This window comes from Cygnus olor, chromosome 4 (assembly GCF_009769625.2).
Source record: "Cygnus olor isolate bCygOlo1 chromosome 4, bCygOlo1.pri.v2, whole genome shotgun sequence".
In the NCBI taxonomy this organism is placed as follows: domain Eukaryota; kingdom Metazoa; phylum Chordata; class Aves; order Anseriformes; family Anatidae; genus Cygnus; species Cygnus olor.
In genome coordinates, this window is record NC_049172.1 from 5,067,355 (window position 1) to 5,094,690 (window position 27,336).

General features: G+C 36.1%; 1 long non-coding RNA gene across 1 annotated transcript in view; it reads left to right on the forward strand.

The window, feature by feature from the left end:
• Nucleotides 1-2,600: 2,600 nt before the first annotated feature.
• LOC121069056 overlaps nt 2,601-27,336 on the forward strand; it is a 50,764-nt gene continuing 26,028 nt past the window's right edge. Inside the window, exons 1-3 of the long non-coding RNA XR_005819221.1 lie at nt 2,601-2,938; nt 3,819-3,990; nt 22,235-22,354. This is a non-coding gene — a long non-coding RNA (uncharacterized LOC121069056). The remainder of the gene's footprint in view (nt 2,939-3,818; nt 3,991-22,234; nt 22,355-27,336) is intronic.

Here is a 27,336-nt window from a genome sequence, read left to right on the forward strand (position 1 = left end):
CACTCTCTGGACAGTGTTGTTGCATTTGATTTATTACCAAACATGACATTTCAGGAGGACAAATCCACTCCTCTAACTTGGAAATGTTTCTCTGATTTCAGGAGTGCTACTCAGAGAAAGAGAAAAAATTTAGGCTCTCATACTATTAATTTGATTTCATTGACAGCTTTCTCAAAGGCTTAAGTGGAAGCAGAAGAGACTCCTTGATCCCTTAAACATAGGGCTCAGAAGAGCTGCCTGCTGGAATGGAAAACTACAGTCTGATAGTCTGTGGAAGGTTGGTTGCAGAACTGATAATGTGTCATCAAGGTCTGCTTTGTTTCTAGTTGATGAACACAATATTCTACCACCTATGAAAAGCAGTAGCTTGATCATTTGATTAAATTTTTTTCTGGACAATAAAGACAATCATGAGACAAGATCATGTTTATACGTAACTTCCCAGTAGGAAACAGTTTACCACTATTATAGTTTATATTTAAACTATGATACAGTCTGAAAGAACCAGTGTTATAATTATGTGAGCAAAAATTTCCTATCATGCTATGTGACAGCAGAGCAATAAACGTGCCATCAATGTCAACATCAAAAGTACAATGCAAAATGCTAAATATTATTGACACTTCTTCATTAGGGACAGTTATTTATAAACCCTTTGTTCATTATTTCTTCAGGGAAAAATACTGCTTCTTCCTGAAAACGGTAAATCTGTTTGCCTTACTTGGTAGTTAGAGACACTCGGAATGGTGGTGGCTCTTCATAATTTTTACTATTTTACTGTATTTTTGAATGCCTGCTTCTGAGCTCCACAGCAAAATGGCTTTACAAAGACTATTACAGGTTTATAGTTTTTCTTTGTAAACATTCTTGGCTATTTTACTTACTGTACTTTTCCCTCTGTTAAATTAAAAAAAAAAAAAAGTCATATAAAGGTCAACTTATGTAGAGTTTGGGTACACAGTTTTTATCAATTATTAAAACTACTCTAGCTGGCTTCCTGTTCATACAAACTTTTGGTTCAGGGTTATCCTTTGTGTTGTGACAATTTCTTGTGAAATGCTTGATATGCTGGAGAAAAGTGTAATTTGGGAAAGATGACGAGTTGGTGGTTGACAATCCCAGGATATTATCCTTCAAGCACTGATATTAAAAGACTATACCTTGTAACATGTAACTCTTTCAAAAGAATATTGTGCCTTTTCTATAATCATTGTCAGGGTATAAATGGAAATTCAAAGCAGCATGTTCTGTCTGAAAGGTGAACAGAAAGAGATAAACATTTTTTGGTCAATTGTTTTCTGGAGGTAAATAGGCAGCTTCCTTTTCACATATTTAGTATATTTAAAAAAAAACACAAAAAACAAAACCACATGAAACTCCTGATCTTTCTATTTCCATACATAAAGATGTCTCTTGGTGAGGACCAACTTGTTTTCTGAGGTTCAAACAGTTGCATTGTCTTCAGTTTGAGGATTTGCTGAATATTGGTAATGAAGTGCAACTAATGGCCTACTTAGACCCATCTTACACTGGACAATTTCAAACAAGAAATCTCATATTTTCCCTTAAATTTACATAGGTGAAAAAAAAAACATCCAGCTTGAAACAACTCCTCATTTCAGGTTTTTCCCCACAAACACCTAACTGATGAAAGAAAATTGAGCCTCTTTATCCATTCTTGATTCAATTATGATCCTACGTGTGTCTGTAGATCTTGGAGCTAATGCTGAGGATGTAGGTGCCTTTCCACATTGATTTTATGAAATTACCTTTGGAAAACATTTCAAAAGGATTAAAGTTAAGCTAATGTGAACTTGAAGAAATATCTGGCTGGCTATGGAGAAATCTGGTTGCATTAAGAATCTGCAGAGTATGCACTAATTCTCTATTTAATCCGTGACTGAATGTTGGAATGCACAATCTTTTATTGTGGTAGGAAAGAAGTCACTGTTTTCTGAAATGTGACAATGCAGCTTGCAAAAACAAAACAAAACAAACAACAGCAACAAAAAACAACCCACAAACTAAAACTTGACTAGCCAAGTAATAGCACAGGCATAAGGTAGGAGATTTTTAGCCAGTGGCTTACAAAATGGTTAATACAAGTCAAAGAAGGCCTGCCCACTAAAACCCAGAGATCTGTGCCTGTGTATTTCCACTGGGACACCACCACTGCTGCGAGGAATTCCAGCGTGGAAGAGGAATCTATGCAGCATAAATTTTTTATCCATTTCATGGTTTCTGTGGAATTTTCAACGTCTGCTCGATCTCAGCGTGTAATTTTAATAAAATATGTGCTCATAGTACATTCCACTCAAGTATCTTTTCTTCCGTTTCTCATAAAAGTATGCTCTTTTTGTTTCGGGCTGAGAATCTTCTAGACTTGAATGTGAGAAGGGAAGCATTGCAGTTTGCAAGGGAACTCATGCAGTTTACACTTTCATCAGTCAGCTGTGAAAACTGTGAGAGAAGGGGCTGGAGAGTGTTGTGTGGCAATGGAGCTTCTAGTTCTGGTCAGGGCCAATATAATACAGGCCTACAGTCTTTTTCACTTTGTAAACCACTATAGTTTATGGGTGATGTTATTTTAGTAAGAATTAGTCAGACTATGATCTTGTTCTCTTCTGAGTTTCCCTTAGTGGTAGTAGCCTGTGAGCATTTCTGGGAAGTGCAGCTCACAAATTTAAAACCTTTGCTCTAGTATAGCAGCTAATAAGTTGTCATTAATTTTATCTATATAAAATTATAAAGTATAGAAGCATTTGAAGAAACAAGAATTAAAGGGAAATAATTTTGAAAAGGATTATAAATGAAGTAGGCGATAACTGAGGGGCTTGTGTATTCCTGTTCAGGCCAAACTCCATTTTACGCCCATCACCTACAAGAAAGATGATGGTGTGTGCTGGCGCTCTGGGTTTGTTTACTGCTACAAATGCAGGTGAGAACCCAGAGAAAGCAAAAACAGCTCAAAACAAACAAACAAAGCCCCCCAAGCCTTAGAAGGCAAGCATCTGAAGCAAAGAAGTGAAGCAAAAGAGGAACTGAGACCGTGAAATTTGGGACTGCTTCTCTTGTACAATGGATATGGAGTTGGAGCCAAGGCAAATGCCATTTGTTTATCTGGTGGAATGTTAATCTAAATAGGAAAGTTAACTCTGTCCCAGCCAGACCCAGTGTACCTTTGCTTCCTAACTGGAGCTGTGAAGGCTGGAACAGCTGCAACTCCAGAAATATCAGCTGATTTCACATCAGGGAGAAACAGCTCTTTTGATGTAGCCAAAGAGATGGTAAAGATAGTTGCAGTTGCTTGTGACTGCTCTACTTCTGTATGTTTCTATCTATGGAACTCCAAGTGGGAATGGTGGGAATGTCAGTGTCAAGGATGCTGAAAGAATTTGTGCCCAATCTGGAACTAGAGATGTGGAATTATCTGTAGGAGGTTTTTTCTTTTAGCCATGAGATACCACTTTTTTAGTACAACTGTCAGAAAGGCTGTATTTCAAGGTAAAATTTTAACTCATGGTTGTGAGGAAAGTGTCCTTGTTTGCAGTGTGACACACTGGAGCTGCATCTGGTAGCACATCCTTTGCGGGATGTTCACAGAGTGGTGCTAACAACACCCATGCTGCTGATGGCACAAATTGGGAAATTATCAGAAAGTCATATTTGTTACAAGCTTCATTGGAAAAAAAAGCAAAAGAAAAGCCCGTTGTTCTTCAAGCAGGAACATTACTATTCGGGGTTGGGGAACACTAAAACTTTAGCACCGGAAAAGACTACAGGAGTTAAGTGTTTTCACTGATTTTGATCTTATGCAGGGGTCTTTGCTGAAGAGCTGACTGTATGAAAACTGCAAGACCAAGCTCATTCTGAGCATCACGATTTCTTGCTTTAAAACTGAATTTCAGTTATCCAAGAGCTGCTAAATCTGTTTTAAAAGAACTTTTAAGCTTTGAGAGGGCAGGAACAGGAAACTTCAATCGGAAAGCGGTAAGTTTCTTTGTTTTAGAGTTTCCCTTGTCTGGTACAGTAAGTGTTTGCAATCCAGTGTGAAAATACAAAGCTGAATCCTGCAGATTGATAGTTATCATATGTAAGTGTGTTTGAGCTCTGTCACAGCCTCTCTGGGGGCCAGTTGACCTTGCACTAATTAGATGTCATTCCCAATGGGATAATGACATATTTGCCTTTATTGCACGTGCTCTGGGATTAGTTTAATGGGTCCAGTGCAAAATGCTCTGTAGGCTTCTGTGAGAACAGGCTGCTATGCTTGGGCCTTCTTTCTGCAGCAGTCGGCGCTGGCAGATACCCTCTTGTGTTCTGAGGTGAATCTTGTCCCTGGCAAAGTCATTTTGTAAGTGGGCAAAATAAATAAATAAATAAGGCATCGCACAGTTTCACTGCAGGAGTTGACCTTGATCTTTTCCTGACGCTGCTGAACAGGCTTGCATATTAGAATGACTTGATTGCAATACTGTCTGAAAACTTCAACAGTCACTGAGGGATTTTTTACTTGCCTTCTGTCCTATGTGGTAAGAACGAAGGTTGCCTTTAAATCTGTGCGGAAGGGTAAAAGACTTCACTTTGCAGAGTTCTGCTGAACAAGCAGGACTGTAATGGTCTTCCTCAGAATTAAATACCAGCCAGTCCTGCTGTTCATATGTGACACACTTATTTGCATTTGCTCTGATCTTTTGCCCAAATAAAAAAGCAGGAACTGAATAGAATTTAATTACAGGCTTATTTAAGCTTTTTTCTATGCAGACAGTTGTGGAGTGTATTTATCTGAGTTGAACTGAAACACTGTCCTTTCTGCTGCCCATTTTCTCTTTTTAAGAAAGAGATGGCCAGCCACTGATGTTTGGTTTGTCGGTTTTCAGTTTAGTTCCTTCTGATGGAAGCCTACATTTAGTGTAATGACATCAGGCTATCTTTGCCATAAAGAAAATAATGAATTAAATGATTAATTTTTCTCTCACTGTAACTAAGTAGTAAAAAAAAATTGCATACTGATTTGTTTGCTTCTGAGGTACCTAGCTTTACAGAGTTCTGTTTCATCTTGAGGAATTCTTTTTCACCAGAGCATGAGGGGCATAAAATTATATTCTTTCTATTGTTAGATTGGGTTTTTTGTCCCTCCTCAGAACAACTTGTCACATGTGACTTCTATCACTTTTCTTATTTTTGGATTCTCTGGATTTATACCTAGCAGATTCTTATCCTTATCACTAATAAAATTAAGTTTTATTTGTGCCTTAAATAGTTCAATTAACATTAAAAGCTGACATATATCTTCAGCCATCTTAGAAGCATTTTTTTTCTTCAAACTGAATTTGCATTCATTTTTCATGTTGTGATGATTTTTTTTTTCCATTTATGGGGAATGTGTGTCAGAAATGCTAGCCTGTTTCCACAGGACAAGTTGCCTGATGGTGAGCAAAGTGGACTCAGTATGATTAAATTGTGTTATTAGATGAGTTTTATCCTAATTTCTGATCAGGAGGTGAATTACTGATTCTTTCTCGCAGAATTAGTTCTGTAGTGTAAATGTTGTTTAGTAGGAAGCAGATCATGGGAAATATAAAATAACTTTGAAAACTCTGCTTGTAAAAAAAAAAGTATCTGAAAATGAGGTGACTTGTGAAGGACATTTTTCTTTAATATTCAAATTCAAGAGATAATAAAGTATTTTTTTTATAAATGCATGTATAGATGCAGAGAGAGATGTGAAAACAGAGAAAGTATCTTAACCACGACATATGTTTCCATTGAATTTCATCTGTTTTCTTCAGTGACAAAGCCACATGATTATCTTTGTTGGGATTGCAGGCTAGCACAGATACGGAAGAATGAGCTGGATGCCGTATTGCTTAATAAGCTTATTCAGGTTGGTTAGTGCAGTTGTTTTGTGCAGAGGACAGGTGCACAGCCTTAGACAGAAATAATATGTGATTTTTCAGATCTTTTGTCATTCTTCCTCTGTTGCCAGTTAGGAAAAGATTTATGCCACACAGCCAAGCTTTGCATATTGAAAGTCAGTAGTATGAAAACCAACGAGGAAGAGCAAACAATATCTTTTCGAGGCTTGGAATGTTTCTTTGAGATTTAGGTAGTATGCAGGATATTATTTTAAGCGCTTTTGGGTTACTTACTTTAATTGTAAAAGTTACCTAGCCAAATCTTCATGTCATCAATAAAGAAGAAGAGAGAGGCACTGACTTCTCTAAGTGGTGATCCAGAATGCAAGCCATGCTTGGAATTGCCCTCTGAGCGAGGTTTGTATTCTTGATGACTCTATAGGAAGAAAAGGTGTTAGCTGACTAATGTGACCTTATAAATAGGTACCTCTAGGTATCTGAAGTTGGAGAAATGTCTTTAACAAGAGCTCTTTATTGTGTCAATGAGTAGTAATATTTCCAATGTCAACACGTAGCACATAAATAAGCTTTTTGGAATTCAGCATAATAATCTTCCTGCTCAGAGAAGCACACTCTGTGTGTCTTTGCAATACTTTAATGGCACATGTACAATAGCAAAGAACGGGTAGTTAATACAAACCACCATGAAAAGTTTTCCTGTTAAGCCACAGATGAAGAGATTTTCGCTGTTATTTGATTTTATTGCTGTTCAGGATTCCACAAAGGCTGTTCTAAATTTGAGCAAAGCTGTTGCTTTTTTTCCCACTTGTAATACATAGAATAGAAAAATCATGGTTTTAATTAGCTAGATATTCACAGAGAACATAGTGAGAAAGAGTCCACTGTTAACTTTCCTTTAATCACTTGGTGAAATTCAGTTTGTTGTCATTTTAAGAAACTAATTCTACTCCATATCACTGAGGAGTTCTGTGGAAATTAACCTTCCAAACAGATACAATTTTACTCAACATTTAGACATTTTTTTTCTATTTAAACCATTGGCAAGTCTTGAAGACTATGTCCCTGAAGATACAAACGTATTTTTCTGTTTCCATTTTTTAAATTGAGCTACAGCATAAATGAATGCTCAAGACTTCACAGGTCTTGATTGTCCATTTCTCTTCAGCCAGAGAATGTGCTGGCTATATTAATGAGAAAATGCTTCATACCTGAAGGAAGCAGTAAATAAAAAAATGAAAGACTGCTGCGAAAGAAAATTCACAAATGTACACAGTCTTTAAAAAGAAGAAGAAAAAAGCACAAAAAACAACAGCAACAAAAACCCTGTTCTTTTGCTATATAACAAATTAAAAATAATCCATTAATTGATTTGGCAGCTCACCTCTGGAAAAAGAAATCAACTTAGTTTCCTGGAATTAGTTTAGTTTTTGATACTAATATTACCCTTCTGGATAAGTCCATCAATGGCTCTTTTCCACCATATTTTGTTGATACTCTTCTGCAAACCCCACTTCCCATTTTATTTTGATATATTTTGTTCTAATGATTCTGTGTTTAAAACTATTGTGCTTAACAGATAGGAAACCTGTTCTTGTGCATGGAAAAAAAAGTATTTGCTGAAGTAGTCTTTTGTACTTGTTTAAGTGCTAGCACTTAATGTCCTTAATTTTATTTTACTACTTTAAAGGATTAGAGCATGTTATTTGAATACATAGTTTTTGCAGCTATCTAATCCCTTTATTAACTTTTTGTCTATATGTTAATCTCTGAAACTGGATAATCTCAGAAAACCTTATTTGTTTAGCAATGATGGCAACAGAATATTTTTGGAACCGAAGTGCATCATGACTAGTGGGGGTCAAAAGGGAACTTTTTGCTTAGCTGCATGGTGCTTCACTATCTTCAAGCACAAAAGTAAAATCTAGCCCTGTACAGAAGGTCAATGTAAGGCTTGTAAGGCACTTGATCAGAAAGTCCACGCTGATGGAAATGGATGTTCCTCTACTGACTTCTTGGGAGCAGTGCAAACTTGCGCATTTGGATTTGGCTCAGAAACTTGCAGTGATACAGGTCCTTGAGAGTTCAAGTGGAGAACAGGCCTTTTTGCCTGGTCTTTTGCAGAAGTCTGAATTTTACCACGGTATATGGGTTATCCTACATAAAAGGCCGTCCTTCATCAGCTTTTACCATATGGTTAAAACATATATACATATTTTTTCGGTTACCTCCAGGCACTGTGAAGCAGCTGGTATTAATGAATAAAAATAGCCAGCAAAATCATGGCATGTGGTTGCTAGAAGGAACAATTTATAGCCAGGAGTCTTGTAGGTTACTAGAAAGAAGAAGAAAGGAACAACCCCAAAACACGTGACCCCTGAAAGCATGTATGAACTCTAAATATCATCTGTGTTTTGGTCACCTGTACTGCTCAAGGCAACAGAATATGGGAGTGATTAGAAGACAGTTACTCTATTACTAATAATTACAGGGAAGGGAACTGGAGATTTGGAGGGTGTGGTGGTTTTGGTTTGTTTGTTTTTTTCTTTCCTTTTTTTTTTTTTTAACACCATTCCACCTTTCCTGGAGTTTGTCTTCTAATTGACCATTGTATCAAAGTGTTTGAAACTTCATGGAGAGCTTTGGAAGCAAAGAGGACGTTCGTTTTGTCTCTCAGAATAAATGAAATATAACTTAAAAGATAAGCATTGGAAGGTGGATCTTACTGTAGTGCAAAACTGAGCTGTAGTAATTTGTTTCATAGCTCTAGGTTAGATTTTTACCTTTTAAAAAAATAAAGCTGATCTGCCCTCGTATACAAAGAGCAATGACAAAATGCAAGATTGTGTTTCAGAAAGTGACTCTTTAAGAGGTTTTAGTGTTTCATAACTAATAGTTACCAAGTTCAGTGAATGAGCAGCAAACTTTCTTTATACCTTCATTGAGGCCTGCTTGTGTTTTGTTTTTTTTTTTTTTGTTTTGTTTCCATGTGGGCCAGGGACTTCATCATTTACTTTCCCTAAGGGCTATGGTTCAGACAGTAGGAAGGCCAATACAGAATGAAAATTCTTCAGGGTAGGAAGGCTAAAAAGGTTTCAGGTGGTGTAGTAAGAAAAACATTGAAACTTAATTTGCAGTGAGACTATAATGGCTAGTGCAGTTCTTGATTTTTATAAACGGGGAGCAGCAGCAGGAAAAAGCAGGGGAGTGATTCTGTTCTACAGAACTGGAAAGGTTAGCATCAGGTGCCATCCTTATGTTTCCACAGGAAGAGGTGGGGGGATGTCGCATTAAAGGGGACTCAGCAGAGTCCAGCATTTGCCTGTTTCAGAGCCCTGCTAAGGGCTTTCTCTGAGACACTCTCACAAAGTTGAACGTATTTAGTAAGGCGACAGATACATCAGATCTGGAATTGCTGCTGAGAAATCCACTTACTGCAATAATGCTGATAGATGATAATAGTGCTAGCAAAATGCTTTTCCAGGTATTCCTCACCAAAAGGTGAAGGCACAGAGCTTACCAAGAAGGTGGCCCTATCTTGGTGGAGGAGAAAGAGCACAGCCTCTTATAGGTTTCCAATTTCTTCTTTCTCCCATAGCTCTTCTTTTTCCTCACTCTAACTTCATCTTCTTTTTTTTTTTTTTTTCCTTTTATTCTTCTCCTATAATTTTACGCTAAATCCTAACACTCTTCTATATCCTAACCTCTTCTATTCCCTCCATGGGGTGATGTTTAGCATGATTTGGGTGAAGAGTTGAGCACTATAGCCATATATATTTCGCATGTACTTCTTTAAGCTCATTATCATATTCAGGAGTGTGATAGTTAGGTTAAAGTTATTCCTCAACCTAAACAGAGAAACAGCAATGACCAGTGTCTCAAAGCTAGTCAAAGAAATTCAGATGAGATACAGGGCTGTATTTTGTAGGGGCATGACTGCCAGTTGGAACAAATTACCTGCAGAAGTGAGGGTTTCTTTCTCTTGTTTTCGCAGAAAGGCCATATGACTTTGAAAGTTGTTCTAGCCCAAACTGGGCATGATGTAGGAATGGCCAGGTAAAATATTATAGGTGAGAGGAGGGACTGTACAAACGTGTACAGTTGGTCCTCAGGAAGGACCCTTCTACAGAATATATTTATCTATACTCTAATTTGTCCTGAATGAGAAGTTCCCAGATTGCATATGGCGGTCTGACACTGCACTGACAAAGGAATGTGACTTGCACAAGGATTCATCTGTAACCAAATTCTTCTCCCTTATAAGGCTGAGGGGAACATAAGTAGGCCAATGATGTCAAAAGAGGAACAACGTATTTCCTGAATACATCGCTTGATGGATCTGTGAACTACAGAAAAGCCAATAGGGGTAAATGCCTGGTGGTTTTGTGGCTTCACTGCAGAAAATTTTTTGGAACATGGAAATAATAAACAGCAGTAGTTGGGGTACTGTGATTCTCTTGGCAGGCAAGCAATTCTAGTGAGAACTCCGGTTTCACAATTAAACTCCTAAACTATTTTAGGTCTTGTAATTTATTTCAAAAGACTGCTGCTTACTATTGTTAAGTTTAGATTTTTGTTTACCCATCAGTGTTGGTAATGGCATATTAAAAAGTTGGAAATATGTGTATTATTAACTGGAATTATCCCTTGCGCCTTTGTCTGGCAAATGGGAAATGCATAACGTGTGCAAAGTGGTTCTAATACACTGCTTTGACTTTGAGTTGGAAAGAGCTGATCCCCTACAGTTTTTGCTGGCTGCCAGTGACTAGTGTCAGTAAACATTTGCTGTGAATATCAGGTGAACTTCACCGTGGGAGGAACAGTAACCAGGAGATGCATACGCTGATTTCAGCAAGGAACATATGAAGATGGAAGGTGCCTTTAGTTTAGCACTCTTTAAAACCTAATTATAAAAAAAGATACAATTGCAAAGAAAAAAAAATATTTTAAGTCTATTAGCCTTTATTGTAACAGGATGTTAATACAAGCCTTTAACAAAAAATAGTTTGTAGCTTATAAAGATGGAAATAAAGATCTGTGGTAGTGCGGGACTTTAAAACCTCTTAGAAAAGAAGTGTTTGCAAAATTGCTGCATTTTTGCTAAGCAAATTTAATTCCTCAGCTCCCACATGTGAGGCATTTCTAATTATACCCAGCTGGAATTTAGCATGCCAGCTGCCAGCCCTGATTGCTATGTTTTTTGTTGCTGGGGAGAGGGTTGGAACTTCTCATTTTTGGAAAATTCTTGCCCATAAATTGCAAATTATTCCTCATTGTGGTTGTAAAAAGAAAGAAAAGGAAAAAAAGAAAAAAAAGGAAGAAAAAAGAAAAATCATTCAGTGTTTTATATCAAACAGTGTGACTCTTCCTCTCTTAATATATTATTGGTACTAATGTTTTTAAGTGGAACTGCAGCTACATGACAACTTGTAGTATACAAAGTGTTTTCCGGAGAAAACGGTGATTCACTCACAGAGGTCAATGGTGCAGATTCGCAAGCTGGTTGTGGAAAGTAGGGATGTTAACACATAGAGCAAGCTGCCCCCTGGAAATTGCTGGTTTGCAAGTTCTTAACTCACCTGCTTCATGGTAAGTTACTTTTCTTTCAGAAGAAGTACCCTGAGTTAAGTGTTCTTTTGGAGTAGCAGGCTTGTTTTAACCACATAGACCAGCCCCTACCAAAATAACCTTGTTATCTCTGGTAGCATTGTAATGTGTAAAAAGTGTACTCTTCTGTGCCCATATGATGTTATTGCTTGTTACACCAAGAGTTTTAACAATATAAAATAGACAAAAGTGGGGAGCAAAATATCTCCTGTTCTTGGCATGCTCACAATACTTTTCCTGTTTGATCAAGCCAAAGAGTTCAATACATTCTTGCATTGCAAACGCTATTTACAAGGAATTTAAGTATTTGCATTGCTGACCTATGACTGTGCTTTGAAAAAATTGATATTTAGTCAGAGTCCTTTATCAAACTCCTGAGAGAGTTCTGAAGTGTGGATTTGATTGTCACCGTAGGTGCTACTAACAGGCCAAAGCGTGTGCACGTGCACACACACACAAAAAAAAGAAAAAAAAAAAAGGGCAAAAAACACTGCACTCCAAATACACCCAAGCTTGAAGACAGTTATTTTTCAGATGGTTTCAGGCCTCTTGTATGTATTTGTATTCATGCATACAAGCCCATGCATTCACAGTCACAAGGTGGACATTTAAAGAATGGCAGCTGATCATCAGCTGGCCAGAAATGAAATATATGTAAAACCACACAGGTATTCTCATCAAACAGATATACGTATCACACCATTCCCTACATGTAGTCTCCTCACACATGAATTAGTATTAACTATCCTGTTCTGCATGCTTGCCCAGAAGTGCTACAGTTGTACATACATGCTGCTAATTCTGAAAAACATGAGTTTATTTAGAATATTCTATGCCATCTTTGAAATACAGAGTATTAGGATAGATATAAAAATATAAAAGAACTCTACATAAAATGATGTTAAAAATCTATATGGCAATTAAATAAGCTATGGTATAATTTTTAAGTACATTAACTTAATATTCCTCTTTTTTTTATTATTTGATATATTGGGATATCCATCCGGGGTATATGGGATGCTATATCTATTCATGCTTTTCAATCGACACCTGAAGATGATATTTTAAAATTTTATGGTACAAGGCATGCTATTGTTACATCAAATTGTTGAGAGTGGTAGGAATTACAGAAATCTCTATGGCTGTTCTGTTGCTGACATACATTGCATATTGCCTGCTGAAATGAGAACAGTGTAGGCCAACCTAAAGGGATCCTACAAGAAAGCAGGGGAGGGACTCTTTGTCAGGGAGTGCAGTGACAGGACAAGAGGTAATGGCTTTAAACTAAAAGAGGGTAGGTTTAGATTAGATATTAGAAGGAAATTCTTCACTAGGAGGGCAGTGAGGCACTGGAACAGGTTGCCCAGAGAAGCTGTGGCTGCCCCATCCCTGGAGGCGTTTAAGGCCAGGTTGGATGGGGCAACATGGTGTAGTGGGAGGTGTCCCTGCCATGGCAGGGGGTTGGAACTGGATGGTCTTTTAGGTCCCTTCCAACCCAAACTATTTTGTGTTTCTGTGATTTGAGTTAACTGGGAAGCAGTCTGTCAAGAGCTTACAAAAAAATCCAATGTTAATAAGACATCCTGTGATGAAAAATAAATGCTGAATACATTTGGTGTCCCGTCTTCAAAACTATAGACTTTTTGAATTCTTCCAGTCTTTCTGTGCTTGCAATGACTGCACTGTCATTGACCCCAAGATCAAGGTCTGAGGAGGTGATTTGTTTAGCCTTGACAAATAATATTGTTGTTGGAGCTAGTCAGACATTTACATGAAAGGCATCTTGGTCCATAAGTTTTACTAAAAAAGCACTTTTTTTTGTTGATTTTTTGTTCTTGTTGTTGAAAATATGTAGTCTTCTCTGATACAGGAATTTCATATAATTAAAATGTTTAAAAATACATTGCAAAAACTTCTTAAATCTTCTAATGACTAATAGAAACTTCTTTTTTCTTTTTTAGTTTGTATGGTGAGGGCAACTGAATCCTTTCCCCCAGAAGGCCTTTCTTTTAAAAGAGTTTCCTGTTAAATTCCTCCCGTGTCTTGGTATTATGTAAGCTAATAGGTCCCTTGGCTATAATAAATACTGGTTAGCTGACCTTTTTAAAAAAACAGTTTAAATAGTTTGGTTTCAACCCAAAGTTATTTGTAAATGAAACAAATGCAGCTATTGCTTTTATTTATTACTCACATTGAATCAATTCATTTTTCCTTAAAAATGAGATTATTAAGATCTGACATTAGACTGAGAAGTAAAAATAGCAGATTCATTATGCGTCATGCAATGTTATGGTAGCGTAGCCCAATAACACACACAGCAATGCTAAAATTGTAGTTTGTATATTCTAAGGAAGTTTGTAAGTCTCTGAATCTTTACCCAGTCATCTTTTTACAATTTAAGACCCCCGCATCAAAATCCAAGCTCTTTAGGAAGAGAACTAATAGAGTTCTAAGACCTCGGTAAAGCAAAACACCAGGATCTCTCACCAGAAAGCCTATTTAAAATTACAAATAAACGTTGACACTTTTTTGTTGTTGTTGTTGTTTAATTAGGGTTAAGTGGCAACTATGCCAAAAAGAACCTGGGGTGCCTGATGGACAGGGAGAAGATGTGTCGGGCGGTGTGGCCTTACCTTAACATATTGGGGCAAGCAGAGCAAGCCCAGAGTGGGGCCACCAGGATGGTCAGAGAAATGGGACACAAAGCATAAGGAGAGGCCGAGAGAGCTGGCTTTTTTCAGTCTTTAAGAGAAAGCTGAAGGGAGACCTTGTTTCTGACTTCAGCAATGTGACGAGAGGATTTGGAGAAGAAAGACAAAGACAGACTCTTCTTGGAGGTACATAGCAATAAATAAGAGGCAACAGACACCAGTTGCAACAAGCGAAATTGTTAGTTTTAAGGAAAAAAATATTCACAATTAGGGTTGTCAAATATTGGAAAATGTTGGCCAAAGAAGAAGAGGTGGAACCTCTTTCTTTGGGGGTATTCAAAACAAAACTGGACAAGGTCCTGTGTACGCTGCTTTGAATAGGGGGTTGGATCAGGTAAACTCTGGAGGTCCCTTCCAACCTAAATTATTCTATGAACCATGGAGGAGAAAAGGGAAGAACAAAATGTTTTAATAATAATAAAAAAATCTGATTGTTCTGATTAAAATTGATTGCTTGTTATAATGTTAAAATTGACCCATGAAAGAAAATCTGGACACTTCTTGCAGGACATGCTTTGGAATAAAAATGCTTTCTTTTCTTTGTTCTAAAAAAGCTGGATGTATGACTTACCACCTGCATTAGACAAGACAAAATATTTATCTTTGTATTGTATCACCTTCCTCATCTGTAGAAGAACATCTGTTCCATATGAGTTACTATCTCTTCATTAATCTATATCTTCAAGCGGTGAAAAAAATGAACTTTGGGAAAAGCTAAAGAAATAATACTGTCTTCTCAATTGTTTTCTCATTGTAGTCTTTTACTTTAAGGGAGAAAGGTATCCTTGCAAACTAAGAGAAGGGAAAAGGTTTTGAGGCCAAAGATTGCTCAGTATTAGCAAACCTTATGCATCCTATTATTAAAAAAAAAAAAAGAAAAGTCTGAAATGACTTAAAGCTCAAGGCTAGGTTTTACTACAATAAAAATTAGATTACTCAGAAAGTCAGTTAAAGTAAATGAGAAGTGATTAAAAGGCATGTCAGGTTTGAAATCCCCCCCCAGTTCTCCTGCCTGCTCTGTTTTTGCAGGCTGGACTTTTTAAGAAGGCTTAATTGTCAATTCAGTGACCACCTCCTTTCTGAAGCTTTGTGCTGCAACTGCTCGACCTGCTGCATTTTGTAATCCTTCTGGCCTTCCATCAGTCTTTCTTTGTGTCTGCCAAGAACAATCTTTTACACTCCTCTCCAAGGTGTTTACCTAAGTTCTTGGAGTAGTAATGAAATGTTTAAAATAATAACAATAATATATATATATATAGCTTGTCAGAGGTTTTAGGGATAAATCCAATTTCTTTTAGCTTTTTTTTTTTTTTTTTTTTTTCTGTAAAGAAGAGCTTGCAAGAGAGCACAGCACTGTACAGTTCCCGTGAAGAGAGAAAGGACGTGAGTCTACCATCTTGATTTGTGGGCAGTGGAAGGAACCGGAATTTGAGGAGGGTTTACTTTGGCTGCTGGACAGTTGACTTTATGTACCTGTAATTCAAAAAGAAGTGAATGTTCTGCTACTTGTCTCCTACTATAAATTCATTGTATTCAGGGAGGGGAAGAATAGAAGTAACTCCCTTCACTGATATTCTTATTTTTACAGGAAAGTGAGCATCAAGTGTATTTTGTATTAGAGCCCAACTGTGTTGAATAACTATACCCAACATTTTATTATTTCATTTTTTTTCTCTTGCCCTTTTTTATGATTCTATTGTTTCCAGATGTGTCCATTCCAAATAAGTATTTACAAACTTTCCTTGGAGCAGTCAGAAACCTCTAATGAGTTGTTATATATCATGTATGTCAGACTACTACCTGTTTTCAACGAAATTCCCAGCTCTTTTTATTGCATTTCTTAAAAGCATCTAATCCAAAGCAGCACTGCCTATTTTTGACTTCTGATGAACTCAAAGATAGCTACTCAACATCGTGCAGAATCAACCTCTTGAAGATATCCATAGGCATTTACTAATGTATCTTCAAAATGTCTCTTAGAGACACATTTGTGGCACAGAACAATTGAAGGCTTAAGTCTTGCCCCAGTTCATGTTGTAGAACAACAGACAAAACCAGAAAGATCACATCCTAGGATGACTACTCTGGGTGAGGATGCATTTTTTCTTTTCCACTTATTTCTGTTTCTTTGAATGTCTGAACTGGTCTCTTCGCTGGGCTGACTTTGACTAACTTATGTCATGCATATGCTCTTTTCACTGCCACTTTCTTCGCATCCCACAGACGGTTGAATGGGTTACATGCCAGAAGCTTATTGGGAACTGGAAAGAGCATGAAAGTGTCCTTTCTGGCTTTATTTCAATATCTTTGCCAGATCCTGATGTTGGGTGGAACCCGGAAAGTATTCACATAGAAAAACAATTAAGAAAATACTGTGAACAGTATTAATTTGATTTTTTAATGTGAATTTATCTGACTTATTTGAGCAATGTTTATTTCATAGACCCTGAAATACTATTTTTTTTCTTAAACTGAGTAATGAAAATGTTCCACTTGCCTTTTTTGTAGGAGCTAAGCAAGTTGGAAATAAAAACTTCATAATTCCTTAAATTCAGTAGGATGAAGTTGGATTCAGAGTCATGAAACTGGTCCTGTGTTGTAAATATTGTTTTCTTGTTTCTTATAATGGGGTTTATATTTTTTCTTTGTAATAAAATATGTACCAATAACTGTTCTATAACAACGTATTAATCTATGGTTGAATAAATGCTTCAAAGGCATGTTGATGTAGGCGAATTGATAACTTCCAAGGGTAATCAAAACCCTCTGACTGCTTTGACTAAGACTGATCAGAAAGGGATAAATAATGCGTATGGATGCGTTGGAGACTGTAGAAGCACAGCATTATAATAGGTATAGAATTCTTTATTGTAGGATTGCAGGGCTTGACCTTTTCCAGGTGTTGCTCATCTGCCTTTGCCTTTGTGACAGTTTTGTATTTCCTTCATTTCTAGCTCCTCAGCTGTTAATTTTCTTTACCTCATCTGCTGCATTTACCTTACAAAAAAGCATCTCCTACCAATTGTCTCACCTTTCAGGCAAACGACAAAGTTCACCAATAGTAGTGCTTTTTGATTCATTTTGGTTATGGTGAGTATAATTCTTTCTTAACTGGAGAACTTAAGGTTGAATTTTGCTTAAGAAGGCTTCTCTTGAAACAGGAACAGTTTGGCTGAGTAACGCTTCAGTCACGGTGTAAGAACATAATAAAAACGTGAATAGATTAATCAGATCTAACACTTATTGTGGTAGTGCTTAATACAGTTGAATTTACCTTTTCAAGATTCTCTATATTTGTTATGAAAAGCATAGACTTGCGTCTCAGTGCACAGACTGGGAATTCTAAAACTAAAGGCAGACTTTGGTGTCAGATTTTTGTCAAAGGAGAATTTACTGTCTTGACAGCACTCATATTATACAGATTCCAACTGCTAAAAGTGACAAAATGAACTAGAAACAATCACCCCAGGAATGGGAATGTAAAATGCCATAGATCTATTTCTTTTTTCCAGAAAAGTGAGATCTTTTTAGAAAAGGTAAACCTGCTTGTTCATTTTCAGATAAGTATGTTGCAGAAGCATGAAGTCCAAGTATGATCTCATCCCTTCCTGAGGGATTGTTTTAGCATATATCTGGTGATTGATCCATTTTCTTAAAAAAATAAATAAATAAATAAAAAGATGTCTTTAATGGGGCTTGGGGGGCCATACTTGAAAACTTGGAGATGCATTAAGTGAATTCACAGAATAATTTTATTCTCACTTGGTTTGGCTGTTGCTTCCTCATTTTGGCTATTCTGATATATCATGTCTCTTACCTTCCTGCTTGAATTTTGGCCAGGTGAGCCACAGTGTAAATTGAATTATGTCTTGGAAAAACACCTGTTCAGCATTTGGTGTCCTTAAAGTAAGGCAAAACTAAATTGGTGTTACACATGAAGACTGAGAATACAGCACTTCAGCTATCAGTTATTCTGGCATTAAGTGAGAAATCATTGAAAACACGTTGTGAATGCTGTTGCAAACAATTTTAGGCACCATTTTACTGAGACAGAAAACATGCTACTGCTGTAGGAGGATTTAAATGTAGAAGTTGTGCTGATAAACTTTTCAATATAACTTAGAGCAAGAAAGCTGAAGACAGAGGGGAAGTGAAAAAAAGTAAACAGTTTCCTGAATAGTGAGGTACAGATTGCTGTAAACAAGCTTTTTGGATTAGAGCTGATAAATAGTTATAAATTACGTTATTAAGCTATTTTGGCAAAATGTCCTACTTGTTCCACAGTGACTCATGGAGACCAAACCATTTGCTTTTGTATTTTGCCAGGAAACCTACTTACCCCAAACCACATCTATAATTATTTTTCCACTGACAGCAAGACACTGTCCTCATCAGTTGCACTGAGTATTGTATTACTTTACAAGTAATATGGGGGAATACTAATTGAATAAAGAGATAGAATTTAGTGGGTCACATATAGTTCATAAAGTTATTGTGCAAGTTATAGTTGCACAAGACTTTAGGTAACTGATACCATATATAATGATAAAGTAGTAACTCCCATTTGCTGGACAATGTGCATTTAACCCTTCTGAATAGTTTGTACCAAGTGCCTGAATGGTTTTTGTCGATGTGTGTGAATGTCCTATGTATTTACCACAACTGGTCCTTAGGTGGTGTTTATTTGTACTATTAAAAAGATGTGAAAAATAGATGTTGTTCAAGAATCAGAAGGTTCATCAGTTATCAAAAAACTGTTCAGAAAGTTGATGACTTGTAGCCCCAGAAAGCCAGAATGTTGTCAGCGTTTGAGATAAGGCAGATAATCCCTGCTCATTTTAACTTGATATGGATCCTAAGACCAGTAACAAACCTGATACTGAACCCCTTTCTCAGTCAAAACTTCCACTGGAGTCTCTAGTAACTTTACCTGAGTGAAGGCCAGAAGATGTGACATCTTTCTGATCAAACTCAACATTTATTTAAAAATCTCTCCCCCCAATCTTTGTTAACTTTACAGTTGGTCCAACTACAAGATTTTCGTTTTAATAATTTGCAGCACAGCAGCTTCTTTTGGATCATTCATACTATTGGGGAAAGATTATAGGAGTGGATGTACCTTACTGGTGTGTTTTTGTATCCTTGGAGATTTGGAAAATTAAATATTTTTTCATCCAGAACAGATAGAAAATATTGGAGGAATAGCAGTCTTTTTGTTGGAATGGACCTGCGTAAAAGACTCTCAACTAGCCAGCATTGCACTAAAATTGTATGTTTAAAAGAATTAATGTCAACGGTTTGTGTTTTTTTTTTCTTTTAAATATATGTAATAATCTAAAATAATCTCCAGTCAGAAACCCAGTGCTTAGCTATAGAACGAGAACAAATTGCCAGACAACCAGCTGAAGCAGGAGGTTCCAATTTTGCAGAGCTCTGGGGGCTCCTGGCAGAGAGGAAAGCTGTGTTATATACATGCTGACAAGTACAAGATAAGCAAGCTTCCCACTTGCTGCAGTCTTGTCAGTTTAATTACCCTCCAGTGTCTATTTGTGATAGCCACTTGGGAAGTCAGTACTGAGGATACAAGTTTGTCAGATTCCAGTAGTTATCAAGTAATTGCACATTTTGGCGGAAAAAAATAGGGCTTGGCTTAAAAGGGGTGAAAACTACCACAGCAGTAACATACAAAACATTTCCCTTTAAACTTATTTCTAAATGACCAGCAAAGCTCCAAAACCAAAATACCTCTTTGCAAAGGGAGTCAAAACTACCGGAGGTGTAAACAACTTTAGGTCATTTGCCTAAACTTAATCAGCAAAGTTTCTGGCTATCTGCTTTCATACACATAAATATACTCTTAAGGATCTGTATTATGCATTTAAAAATTCAACCTTATATTAACATAACCTCATTTCTGATTCATGTAAGTTGAGATTGAAGCAATTTCTATAACAATTTGAGGATTTTTTTTTCCTACGGTGATTAAGTTATATGAGGAAATGCTACATATTTGGTGAAGCAGTTATAATTTCCTATTCTTGGATATGAAGTATTTGATCTTGTTATGCAAGAAGAAAACAACCTAATTGCTACATTAATAGTGTACATTGGTATGTTAATACCATAGAGTTTTGCACTTGAGGATAACATTTTATTCATGTTAATTATACTTAATTGTTTATTCACTACCTTTCAAAAGTACCTCTGATATTTTCAGTTCAGATTTCCCAAATTCCCAAGTTTTAACTGTGCATGTTTGAAAAGACTTTTGCATTTGTTTTAATTAAATATTAAAATGCCTTTAATATTTAGCACTCTCAATTTTTCGATGTAAATTCTCCCCAAGTTATTGTTCATTCTCAAATTTGAATTTCTTTCTCATTTCATGATATTATTGTCAACTTATAACTGTGAAGGACATGGAATAAGAGGGCATTGTTAACAGCTGTGACTTTCTATGTAATTAACAGCAGAGGACCACCTCGTTGGTCTATGACATGATGTAACTTTAAGTCATGTTTTTCTGGTTTGTTGTCAGGGAAGCCTTTGGGGACTGGACTCTAGCTGTTTTTTACTGTTGATGTTGATATTTGTTTGTTCATTTTAAATTTCTTTTGTTGTGTTCTATGCACTGCCTAATGCAGTAGGGCCATGATCTCAAGCAGGTCTTCCAGGCACTGTTGCAATATAGATATGTAATAACATCAACTCTTTTTGACAATACATTCTTCTTCCAGTTGACTATTGGTGTTATGAATTACATTTTCTCCAACTGTACTGTTCCACACTCCTCCACCCCTCTGTATTTTATTTTGTAATTTACAACTTTGTTAGGAATTTTAAAAGTGATTTTTCTATTGTTAGTGGGGTTCAGAACATGACCCAGATTAATATAGTCTTCAATGTTTTTCTTTATTGTTGTTAGCAAGTAAAAAGACATGTAGATTATTAAATATAAAATTGGGGTATAAAATATTCTTATCCACTGTGATACTTTCTGTAGTTGTGGATTTTTTTTTCTTTTGTTTTGTTCTTCTGGTTCCTTGAGGAATTCTGTTTACAGCGGTAGAGACTTGATTAGGATGTCATACAGGTTGGCTGTTATCTGCCTGAGATTAACATGCATTTGGCCGCTTTTGGAGAAAGGATACTGGCCTCAAGGGTCTGTTGATGTGACCTGGTCTGCTCTTACTTTCTACCAGTCATAAATTTCCTATATCTGCATATCTGTACGAAGGAGGGAGAGAAGTTTAAAGGATAGTATTGGCAAATTTCCAAAGACTACACTTTTCTTAGTCTGCATTAAAGTTCACATGAAACAAAGAGGTAAAAGCAAGCAAGAAAATAGAAATGAGGATATAGAATCTTCCATAGTGAAAAAAGTGAAACTTTTCTTGAAGAGGAGTGAGAGAGAATGAGCATTGGATGACATTTCTCCCAGAGTTTTTGAAAAAACTTACATGAAAACTTCACGTATAATACCAAGCTTTTGTAATGTCTGTCTAGTCAGGTTGTCCTCTAAGAATATTTCAGGAAGCATATATATTTGAAGCAAAGCAAAAAGGGAACTGGGAATGATTATGAATTTCATTGCAATGTTTTTAAGTATTTTGAAAAAAAAATGGGAAAAATGAAAGAATAATTTGAAGACAAACGGAGTACAGAATTAAGTACAAAAATGGGTTTACTATATGTAGGTTGCTGGCAACTAACCTGGTAGTGTATTTTGGAATTGTATTACGTGCCAGTGCTACAAACTCAGAACCCAGTAATGATCTTCCTGAGGTCAAAAACTGAAAAGTAGACATCAGACTGTGTTGGATCAGCCCCAGAGTTTGTTTGACAATGATTGTGCAGTTCTTTCTGTTTGTCATTAACAAAAATAAAGTTGTCAGGACAGTTTGCTCTTTTGCTGCTATTGGGTTTATTGGCTTTCCACTGTTATGCTAATAAAACCTTTTGTCAGCAGATGCAAATGAGACCTAGTTTAGCAACAGCAGAACTTTTTAACACAACTTTTTTTTTTTTTTTTCCATACAGAATTACATTTTAAGGGCTGAATGGAAACCACATGAAGAAGGCAGATATAAATGTCCTTAATGCAAATCTGCAATACTGTTTTTGCTGACTTATTTTCCCCCTGCTTTCATGTCCAGCCAGGTATGTCCTATTAACGTAAGAGTCTAGCCTTCCACAGATCCTTAGAAAACTCAGATGGTATCTGAAGGATAAAAATTTGTCATTTTAATTTGACTAAGGTCAGTTGGAAAGAAAACGCAAATGATTCTAAACAAAAATAGAGGATCTTCCTGCACTCAAGATCCAAACTTAATTGCTTGGGCCCCTATTAAATGCCCTGAGAAAGGTTTGGAAGATTAGGTTTGTTAAACAAAGAAAAGCTTCCTCTTTTTTTTTTTTTTTGGATAACTAAATCTCTTTTATTATGTCCATAAAAGCACAACGTTACTGAGATTTGAGATTGAAATTCTAGGAAACTATGACTGGGTTTGGTTACAACTGCATAGCTATCACAAGCTGCCAGGGCTTTAGCCTTTAGCTTGAGGGCTCAAGGCTCGTACTTCAAGAAGCAAGTCTTATATATTGTTACCATTTCGTTATGAAGTTCTGCACAATGATAGCGATATTATCCTTGTTTGTATCTCATTTATTGCAATAAATTTACTGAACCCATGTTGGTAAATATAATATGTAGAAAACTGTCATGAACTGCCTGTTTTGTGTATGAAGGCATGGTAAAAAGAATAATATGGTTTAAGTGTCAGAAGCTGAACTGACAATAAGAAACATATATGAAATGAAAGCTGGACTGCAGTCACTCCTGCTTTCTTTTCTTCATTCAGGCAGGAAAACCACAAGTAACAATGTTATTTCCATTTCATTTGATTATCTTTATAATCTGTCTTACACACTGAAAGCACTGGTTGTATCCTTTGAAAGACCACCTAAATTACACTAACATATTTCTGTTCACAGAGTATGAAATTGAAATGTAACAGGCTTCAATGTGAAGAATATCAGAAAAACTGAAAAATAAGTAGGACTGCCAGTAGAACTGATTGAATGCACTGATATAATGGTAAATCCTAACAGAAGTTGTGTCACAGATTGTAAAAGAATTATGCCAAACAGTCCATATGATCCATGACCTGCTAACCTTTTCCATTTTACTTTGGAAAATCAGTCCTCTAGAGACTAAAAATTAATCCAGAAAACCCCCAGACATTTTATCATTGCTTAATTAGAGCATTCTTTAGTTGGTACATCTTTAACCAGAATGGATGCTTCTGGTCTTATTTCTTTTGCTCTCTTCTTGTCAGAAGTCAAATCTTTTAGGGAAAAAAATGGTTTTATTAAAGAAAATGCTTTTGTGTTCCTTAAGATTCTTATGTTTTAAATACCTATAGGAAATGTTTTTCATTAGATGAAGAATAAAAGAGGCAAATGTTATTGTGCATGCCCATATTTGGCATTTGATGATAAGCAGCCAAAAAATCAATGTGACCCATATGTCCAAACAGTATGCCGCTGGGACGTGTTTTCTGTAATACACCGCAAAGGAGATCATGTGTTGTGTAGCTAGCATATGCATTTATTTCTCTCTTATTTGCCTTTGTAGAAAATTACAAAGCAACATTTTTCAGAGTAGTGTAATTGTTTTTTCTTCTTTGTCTACATTAGTCTTTTGCACAGAGGTTGGAAGTAATGCGATTGGTCCCCTTCCCTTTCATTGCAGCCACTGTTGGCAGAATGGATGAGAAGTAATCATTGTGAATTATTATCTTGTTTCAGATTCTAGATTATGAAAATAGAAGCAGCTGGTGGATAGCAGAAGAGATATTCTATGTGTGGCAGTTATGTCATACCTCTTAGTCGTTATCTCTGTCATGAGTGTTTCTCAGGAGATCTTACCTTTGAGAAGAGCTCGCTGATATCTGCTTGTAGAAAAAGTGCGAACCTTCAAACTACAGGATAATGTGAGAGAATTTTTAGGTGGTTTGTTTGACAGAAGTATCCTTTATTTCATCTTGGTCTCTGTTCCCTTGCAACCCATATTTCAACAGCCATGTTCAGCAGATGTAGTTCAGGTAGAGAAGTTTGCAGAGGCAGTGGCCATTTCTCAAATGTGACCAATAACATTATACATTTTATCTTTTTCAGCAGGTCTTACTTCTTGCTCTTCTATTAGTAAGGTTTTAGTCTAATTCAAGTTTAGATTAGTTAGTGACTAAGGAATTAGTTGTTCTATGTGTAGAGAAGAAAAACAGGTCTGGAAACCCACACTTGTGTAGTGAATGAGTTGAAGCAGTTGTTGGTAATGCTGTTTATGAAGTTTATAGTGACAAATTGTATTTTCTTTTCATAAAGTAGGTCAGAAAGTTTAATAATTTTATTGCCTTGGATAATAATCAGGGTCTCTATGATAAGATTCAGGCGTCTAATTCAGAGGTTTAATTTTAATTTAACTTTACCCAGTGGATTTGAAAATAGAGCCTTTTAATTAAGTGCCTTAACATGGATTTGTACAAACAGCTTTTTTCTTTCCTGATCAAACTTGATGGGCATTTCTTGAACTTTGTCTTCTGGCACTTTGTGTTACGTCGTGAGTATATGTAGTTGTATGCCTATATACCTGTGTATGCGAGCTGTCCCCTGTATAATCCCTTACTGTTTTGCAACGATTAAACATGAGATAAAACATAAACCTCAGGAACAAAGATGGGGAGGATTGAAGGTCAGTGAGTCATTCACATAGCAGCTTTCAAACTTAGATTGAAAAGAGCTTAAAGTGGGATGGAGTGATATCTCGGGGGACAGTGGCTAGAAATACTGTATGATGCACTACAATTGGGCATAAATCGTGATATATCTCTTTAGCTGCATTTGATTTTTGACAAGGAAGAAAAAATATTGCTTTCAGTTGCGCAATTTTGAAAAATTTTGAAAAAAAATAAAGAAAACACAGATGCCAGAACTGGATGACGTGTTCCCTTGTGCTTTGTTAAATACAAAGATGAGATCCTTTCTTTTCTCCCACTCATCGTTCTCTTGTTTTATATTTGAAAGGCATGGCAGTGTCTTAAGTCACAACATATCCCTGGGAAGTTGTTTGTTGTTGGTTGCTCTGGCTCCTTGTTGTTGGCCCTCATTTTGTAGGTGTGGCCTCCATGTTGTGTTCCCAAATACTTTGCTTTGTATTTCACAGAATTGAAATGAATACTGTTTGAAAACCTGCAGACAGCTAGGAAATTCAGATCAGTTTATTTTACAAACCTGTCTTCCTTGTTATCTCAATATTTCACTATATCTACTGTAATTATCATTAATGACTTCTGGATGGTATAGAAAATGGTATATCATGGTGTTCATGATTTAAACTGAATGTGATATGGAATGAAGTCAGAGGTCTTGTAAAAGTCTGTATCTGTTACATCTGCACAGTTACTTTCTCTCTAAAAACCCTTGTGAATGAAGTCAGGTGTCTTTGATAAGACTATTCTTTTATAAAACAGTATCAACTGGCATTTATGTTCATAAATTATTAGTTTCAGTAGTTATCAACTGTACACAGGAGTCTAATGACTGAGTCTGCAAAGACAGACTAAGAGGAAATTAAGTGCATTGTCAAAGGGCTTAAATGCACTGTTGAGGAGTCTGAGAGACATTGCGAAATATGTGTGCATCTGGAAATTAGGAAAGACAGCAGACTACTCTAGCTCTGTATTAAGTTAAATCCACATAAAATTCTTCTTTATTATGTCCAGGAGTGTTGTCAAGCTTCTGGCCTGATGATACCTTGTTGTATTTGGTACACTCAACAGAGAATGATGTTTTTTTCTTTTTTTCTTTTTCCTTTTCTCTTTTTCCTTTTCTCTTTTTCTCTTTTCTCTTTTCTCTTTTCTCTTTTCTCTTTTCTCTTTTCTCTTTTCTCTTTTCTCTTTTCTCTTTTCTCTTTTCTCTTTTCTCTTTTCTCTTTTCTCTTTTCTCTTTTCTCTTTTCTCTTTTCTCTTTTCTCTTTTCTTTTTTTTTTCTTTTTTCTTTTTTCTTTTTCCTTTTTCCATTTACAAATGTTTCAAGATTAATTAAAAAATATATTATCTCAGCATCTATCAAAGGACTCTTGTAAGAAATCTCTTTTCGTTTTAGTACTTAATGGTTGCTTCACATTTTCCTTGCTTTCTGAAGCACTGGCTGATAGAAACACAGCAATCTAAATCGCTGATAATTTCTTTATATCCATCTTGGAAAAACTGCACTATTTTCTTTTGTTCTTCAGCTATGGCAAAAATTATCCTTTACAGATTAACCTTACAATTTTGCTTCCAGAAACCTTGGTTACAATGGTTCAATAGTTTAACAAGCAATATTCTTTTGCTAGAAAATATTCAACTGTAGTTGCCTTCTGTTTGACTTCAGTTTTTGAATCTCGCTTGAAGATGTTTCAGTTTTCTGTTCTTGCTTCTAAATTTCTGTTTTGATGTTTTTATGACTTTGTAAGTATCTATCGCAAAATGCTGGGAAATATGAGTAGATAGTCTTAAGACCTATTACTTTGATTTTCTGCATATTAAATTGCTTGGTTTATTCCATCCTAAATTATATATATTTCCAAGTTAAATGCTAAAATATGAACGTGAGGTTTAACTGAGGACTCAACAAAATGTTTAACTAAATAAGTTTTCAACTGCTCAGAAATGTGTGAAAAACTACTTCATGTTCACTAAACTGTCACCCTTGGCAATTTTGTCCAATATATTACTGAAGATAAGATCAGATACTAGTAGATTTGTTTCGTTTTCTTTTTCTTCTGCTAGATCTTACTCCCTTATCATCTCATTATATTGCTTTCTTCCTCTTTATTGTTTGGCCTTGCAATTCCAGAAAACTATTCCTTAGGATCACTGCACTCAGATCTTGTGTGTCTGTGCTCAGATTCTTGTTTGCTGAGGTTTGGACTGGAGGAAGGTGCTTAAAATAGAATGTTCTTAGGTTAAGTTCAATGTAGCAGATGTAATGTGTAGCTCGGGAAGATGGGAGTAACATGACAAGAAAGGATATAACTGTAAGAGAGAGAGTTGAAGAAAGATGAAAATGTGCAAAATCTGAAAATAAATGTAACTGTC